Source organism: Petaurus breviceps, unplaced genomic scaffold (genome assembly GCF_028583685.1).
Source record: "Petaurus breviceps papuanus isolate PSGF00001 unplaced genomic scaffold, PetGlider_PUasm1.0 90977, whole genome shotgun sequence".
Classification (NCBI taxonomy): Eukaryota; Metazoa; Chordata; class Mammalia; order Diprotodontia; family Petauridae; genus Petaurus; species Petaurus breviceps.
The window spans coordinates 28,804,746-28,811,527 of record NW_027187391.1 but is presented as its reverse complement, the minus strand read 5'-3'; the positions used below and the strand labels follow the sequence as shown (position 1 = coordinate 28,811,527).

Here is a 6,782-nt window from a genome sequence, read left to right as displayed (position 1 = left end):
TAAGATTGACTCCCTCTGTGAAGTTCTTAAATTCCATACATCAATCACCAGGGCCCATTTTGAAGAGCTGAATCTCTTGATCTTTGAAATACTGATCTCTTCCATGGCAGGCTGGACCCTGTGAAAAAGGCTGTAAGAGATGCCAAACTAAATAAGTCAGATTCATGACATCATGCTGGTGGGTGGTTCCATTTGAATCCCCCAAATCCAGAAGTTTCTGCAAGATTTCTTCAAAAGCAAGTAACTCAACAAGAGTATCTATCCTGATGATGCTGTTGCTTATGGTGCAGCTGTCCAGGCTTCCATTTTTGTCTGGAGATAAATCTGAGAATGTGCAGGATTTGCTGTTGTTGGATGTCACTCCTTTTTCCCCTGGAATTGAAACTGCTGGTGGAGTTATGACTATTCTGTTCAAAAGTAATTACACCATCCCCACCAAGCAGACACAGACCTTTACCACCTATTCGGATAACCAGCCTGGTGTGCTTATTCAGGTTTATGAAGGTGAGAGAGCGATGACAAAGGATAACAACGTGCTTGGCAAATTTGAGCTCACAGGAACCCCCTCAGCACCCAGGGGTGTTGCTCAGATTGAAGTAACATTTGACATTGATATAAATGGCATCCTCAATGTTTCTGCTGTGGATAAGAGCACAGGCAAGGAGAATAAGATCACCATCACCAGTGATAAAGGACGTCTGAGCAAAGAGGACACTGAGCATATAGTCCAGGTGGCTGACAAATACAAGGCTGAGGATGAAAAGAAGAGAGACAAGGTGTCTTCCAAGAATTCTCTTGAATCTTATGATTTCAATATGCAAGCAGCCGTAGAGGATGAAAAACTGCAAGGAAAAATTGGTGATGAAGACAAACAGAAGAGTGTTGATGACTGTAATGAAATAATCAGCTGACTGGATAAGAACCAGACTGCTGAGAAGGAAGAATTTGAGCATGAGCAGAAAGAATTGGAGAAGGTCTGCAACCCCATCACTACTACGCTTTACTAGAGTGCAGGGGGCATGCCAGCAGGCATGCCTGGTGGGTTCCCAGGGGGTGGAGCAGCCCCATCTGAAGGTGCTTCTTCTGGATGCACCAATGAAGAGGTCAATTAAACACACCTCTTAGCATTCCACAAAACTTTCCAAAAACTGAAGGAATCAAATTTGTAGCCAAGGCAGTAGCTGTTTAAAAGTAACATTTAAGCTACTGTGTAAATCTGGCATTCTGAATACTTGAATGTGGTCAGAGGGACAGAAGTGAACAACACTGCACTTTATCAGTACTGTAAAAAAGTGGAAATGCAATTCTTGTCCTGGGGAATAACATCTATTTAAAATTGGAGAAAAAATGCAGTGTCATCCCCAAAATAGAGCATTTCATGGACCTCACCATCTATAGGGATTCTCTCTTAATTCAGGCTCTGTGTTGGACCTCCTGTCTGACTATGGTAAAATTTTCTCTTCATATTAATGATCAAAGAATCATCAAATAGTTTACCTCCCTTACTACATCTTTCAAAATGTATTATAGAATGAGGACAAAGGCTTGGAAGATATCCTATTTGAGGTGAGACTTTAGAGTGGTGTTTCACTTTGCTGAAACAAATGTTTTGTTTTGAATAGTTTTGAATAGCTCCATGAGATTTTGTATTATCAACATTTTTCAGTCAATTGTGTGATGATAAAGGTGTGGTCTACTATAGTACACTAATTACAAAACCTTTCCTGTTCTCTGTAATATCCTGATCAAGCACTTCATGTTTACATAAATCATTCTCATAAAATTTTTAAATAGATAAGAAAGTAGGTATATGGATTTGGAGTTACAATTATTCTTGTTTGCCATGAGGAGAGATGTAATAATTACATCTCAATTTTTTCCCTTTCTTATAGTCCTTAAAAAACAAGTCCTCAATGGTCCACTATTATATTGGCTCAAGCATAGATATCTTCTGTATGCACTTGGTCTGGTCTAGTTACTTTTGTCCTGTTTTTTTTTTTCCATGTTCATTTCCTCTGGTGGTTCTGAAACTGTGATGCCAACACACAGATGCAGCAGCTCCACTGTCCTTGAGGGTGAAATGTACTTGCTATAAACCTATTGAAAATAAAATACAGCAAGCTAGCACATTACCCTCAAATATACTGTGAAAACGAAAAATGTAAATGTATATATTTACTTGCATCTTGCCCTTATTCTGTAACATCCCATAGGCTTAGACTATTTATCAAATAATAGAATCAGAAGGAAATTAATCATTTAAAGTATGATTAAATCTAAATGTCCATCTTGGTGTGTGCTTTATATACACAGACGATGACAGATAAAATGTTGTCATGATGACTTTGTCTCATCGAATCATGCACCTTTCTTCACAGGACAAATTCTAAAAACTATTAAAATTAAATAAGGCAGACATTCAACATAATATAACTTGATGAATTGATATAGCTTTTTCTGAGAAGCTAAAGGCATATCTGGTACTATTTTTAGAGAAAGAATAAAAGAGAGAATAATAATTTGAACTGAAGTTTTTAAAATTGAATTTTTAAACTAATGGGTAAATTGTCATTTTAATAACCTTTAAAAGTATATTCATATTTCAAATAAAAACAAGTTGAGGACATAGCAAAGCATAAACAATATTTAATTCAATTTTATTTTTCTCCAGAAGTCATGGTTAATCTTTTAAAAATATATATTACCTTCTATTATGCAGAGGTTTCTAAAATCATGATTTGTTCTGATGCATTTACAAAAAGAGATCATAGATAATAAGTTATTTATAATCTACTTGGAGACACCCCATTAAGGGTTTTTTGTTCGGTTAGTTGGTTGGTTTGTTTTGATCAGATGATGTTGTTGTCATTTTCCCTTCATACTTGAAGAGGACCAAAATGACAATATGATGTTGGAGTCAAGGTACAGTGAGTTTGACTGTGGCTCATCAGACCAATATGAGCACCAGAATGTTTTACCACAGGTTGGGCAGAAATGGCCCATTTGAACCTCTGGGATGGAGAAGTCTCTAGATTTGTGCAACTCACATTTTTTTGATCCACTGCAATCCTGCTTTGCTCAAAGAATACAGTCCCTTCTTTGATGCAGGTGTGCCATGCTGGGCAGTTCTGTGCCAATGTCTCCCATGTCTCACAAATGATACTAAAGTTCTTCAGAGGCACTTTGAGAGTGTCGCCTTATTGCTTGTTCTGTCCTCCTTGTTAGCACTTACCTTGTGTGAATGCTCCCTAAAATAGTCATTTAGGTAAAGTGCATTTGGTATTTGGACAATATGGCTAATCCATCAGAGCTGTGCTCACTGGTAGAGTTTGAATGCTTAACAATTCAGCTCCAGAGAGGACCTCAGTGTATGGTACCTTACCTTGCCAGGTAATCTTCAGAATCTTCCCAAGACAATTCAAATGTAAGCAGTTCAATTTTCTGACATAGTGCTTGTCTACTGTCCAGGTTTCACAGGCATACAACAATGAAGTCAGTACAATAGTGCTGTAGACCTTCAGTTTGATTACCAGGCTAATACCTCTTCTCTCCCACAGTTTCATACAAAGCCCTAAAGTCTGGAAACAGTGACTACATAGAAAAATGAAAGGACCATTTGTCAATGAAAGCTGTATTTGAGACTGTTTGCTGGTCTTTCACTTGCACTTATAGGTAGTCTTTGAAATTTCCAGAGGGAAATTAGCTCTTTAAAAAAAGTGAGAATATTGGGGCAGCCAGGTGGCACAGTGAGTAAGAGCACCGGCCCAAGTCAGGATGACCAGGGATCAAATCCAGGCTCAGATACTTAGCACCATACCCAGAAATAACTGGCTGTGTAACCTTGAGCAAGTTACTTAACCCCAATTGCTAAAAAAAAAAATAAAAATGAGAATAAGGGCAGCCAGGTAGCACAGTGAGTAAGAGCACCGGCCCCAGTGTCAGTATGACCTGGGGATCGAATCTGGGCTCAGACACTTAACACCCACCCAGAAACACCTGGCCTTGTAACCTTGAACAAGTTACTTAACCCCAATTGCTTAGGGGCAGCCAGGTGGCACAGTGAGTAAGAGCACCGGCCCAGAGTCGGGATGACCTGGGATTGAATCCGGGCTCAGATACTTAGCATCACACCCAGAAATAACTGGCTGTGTAACCTTGAGCAAGTTACTTAACCCCAATTGCTTCCAAAAAAATGAGAATAGAATAATTTTTAGTGTTACAAACTGGATACTTAATCTATAATAGTGAGTATGGAAAAAGTTTTAATAGTATTCTGCTCTTAGAGAGCATACATGCTTTAATGATATGAAAGTAATATGTGTCTGACACATAGTACATTCCTAATAAATGTATGTCATAATAGAAAAGACTAATCAGATGAGCAGGCCAATCAATAAATTCATTAATTTTGAACAGATCTTAGATTTAAAGCTAGAAGTTACTATAGAGTACGTCTAGAAAGATAAGTCCCAGATTGCTAAAGCTCAGAGCTGTTATCATCCACATTAAAAATATGTTTTTGTTTTTGTTTTTTAAAGCAATTGGGGTTAAGTAAATTGCCCAAGGTTACACAGCCAGTTTTTTTGTATGGGTATTAAGTATCTGAGGCCGGAACCAATCCCAGGTCCTCCTGACTCCAAGGCCAGCACTCTTACTCACTGCACCACCTAGCTGCTCCTAAAAATATGTTGACATTATCTTTAAATGCTCCCCCTAAATTTCTACCAGACTCCTGAAATGCATACATACACTTACTGAAGGTTCTTTTTACTCCCCTGGGGGAAAATATCAGATAAATTAGGAATGTAAATAAAAGATTTTGTTTTTGAAAAGTTATAAAATGAGACTTATTTCCAAGCACCCTTCTAACAAAAGCTTTTGTGTTCAGATAATGGATATGATTATTACAGAAAGATTTTTATCTGTCAAAACACTAATATGATTATCTATATTATTTGCATAGAAATAGATAACTAAGTGGCTCAGTGGATAGAGTGCTGGGCCTAGAGTGAGAAAGATTTGATTTCAAATCTAGCCTAAAACACTGAGCAAGTTATATAACCTTTGTCTTAATCCACTGTAAAAGGAAATAGCAGATCACTCTCTTATCTTTGCTAAGAAAACCCCATGGACATTACTGGCAAGCTATGGTCTACAGGTCCAACAGGATTGAACAACAACAAATGACATTTGCATTATGTCTGCTATACTAAAATTGTATTTCCTTAATATTCTCTTAGATTTTCCATGGTCAAAATTCTTTTCTTTATGCAAATGTTTTAGTAGTTACAAAAACAGAAAACATCACTGCTTATGTTGAAAAGCTTTAGCAGCAACCAAAACTTCCAACAAATTGGAATATTGCTACATGAAAAGATATTTTGGTCAATAAAACAAGATGTGATGAACACCATTTTCCAAAGCAGAAAATAAAGACTTTTTTCTACCTTGAGAAATAAAGCCAAGAGAGAAGCATCTGAACACATATTTTCCTTTCTTTTAAGCATTAAGTGAGAATCCAGCAGCACATATATTGAAATTTGAAAACTATGGAAATTTAGCATGAACCATGCTCAAGGGTGATATGAAGCATTGTGAAACTTTCCACATTTTGATTCTCTTTTAACCTTTTTTTACACTCAGTTACCAAGCCCTTTTGCTATCTCCACATCTTACTTGTCTGTCCCCTTTTCTCCTTCTCCCAAGCTCAGGCCCTCACCACCTCTTGCTATACTGTAATAGCTGTCTTTTAATATGATTTTTTTTCAAATATCAAGGATCTTTTTTTTTCTCTTTTACCTCTAACCCTATCTTTCTAGAATGATTTCACATTATTCTTAACTCCCTCTAGTCCCATTTCTACAGTATACATTAGGCATATTTGTTATTCCCATGTAGAAACAACATTTATTAAGTACATCCTATGTACCAGGTACTGTGCTAAAAATAAGGATAAGACTACAGAGTTTTTCTCCTCAATGAATGGAGTTTGTCACCATGTTATGCCAGCATATCCCCCACCCCAGCTTTTAGCTTCTTTTTATGTATTGTCTTCTACCTTAGGGCATAATAAACTCCTTAAGGGAAAGAACTGTCCTTCTTTTTGCTTGTATCTATATTCCCAATTCTTAGTTCAATGCCTATGCATAGTATGCCCTTAATAAAAGCTTTTTCTTTAAAAAAAATATGGTCCCTGACTTCAAAGAGTCCCCATTCTAGTGGAACTTCCATTTGCTGCCTCTGTATACTTGCACGTGACCCTAAGCCTCAACTCAAGTATTATTTGCTATGAGACTTTTCCTCATTACCTCAGAGTTAATGCTCTCCTTAATCCAAATAACTTTGATTGTCTTTTTAATAATAACAACCATCACAATGTTAATTATTATAATTACAGCTAATATTTATATAGTGTATTAAGGTTAACAAAGTACTTTACATATGTTGACACATATTGACTTCTCTGTGTGTAAATTTTTTCCCCCATGAAAATATAAGCACCTAGAAAATAGGGATTGTTTTGTCTTTGTCTTTGGTACCCAGTGTTATGACATAGTATACACTTAATAAGTACCTGCTAAATGCTACTTTTATCAAACAATTTCCAAAAATATTTATTCATTTCCAATCTAGGTGATAGAATTGTTAGGATAGTAATATTATCTATATTGCTAGGTTATTACTAAGTTAGAATACTGCTTCTAGAGGCTTTGGCAAAGAATTAATATTCATAATAATAATTTAACATTTAAATAAAATGAGAGAATTAACTTAATTTTCAC

The 6,782-nt window shown here is 36.5% G+C and overlaps 2 pseudogenes; one reads left to right on the top strand and one right to left on the bottom strand.

Annotated features, from left to right (window-relative positions):
• Positions 1–244: 244 nt before the first annotated feature.
• On the top strand, positions 245–1,007 carry LOC138153181 (heat shock cognate 71 kDa protein pseudogene; annotated as a pseudogene).
• LOC138153180 (DET1 homolog) overlaps positions 1,004–6,782 on the bottom strand; it is a 92,540-nt pseudogene continuing 86,761 nt past the window's right edge.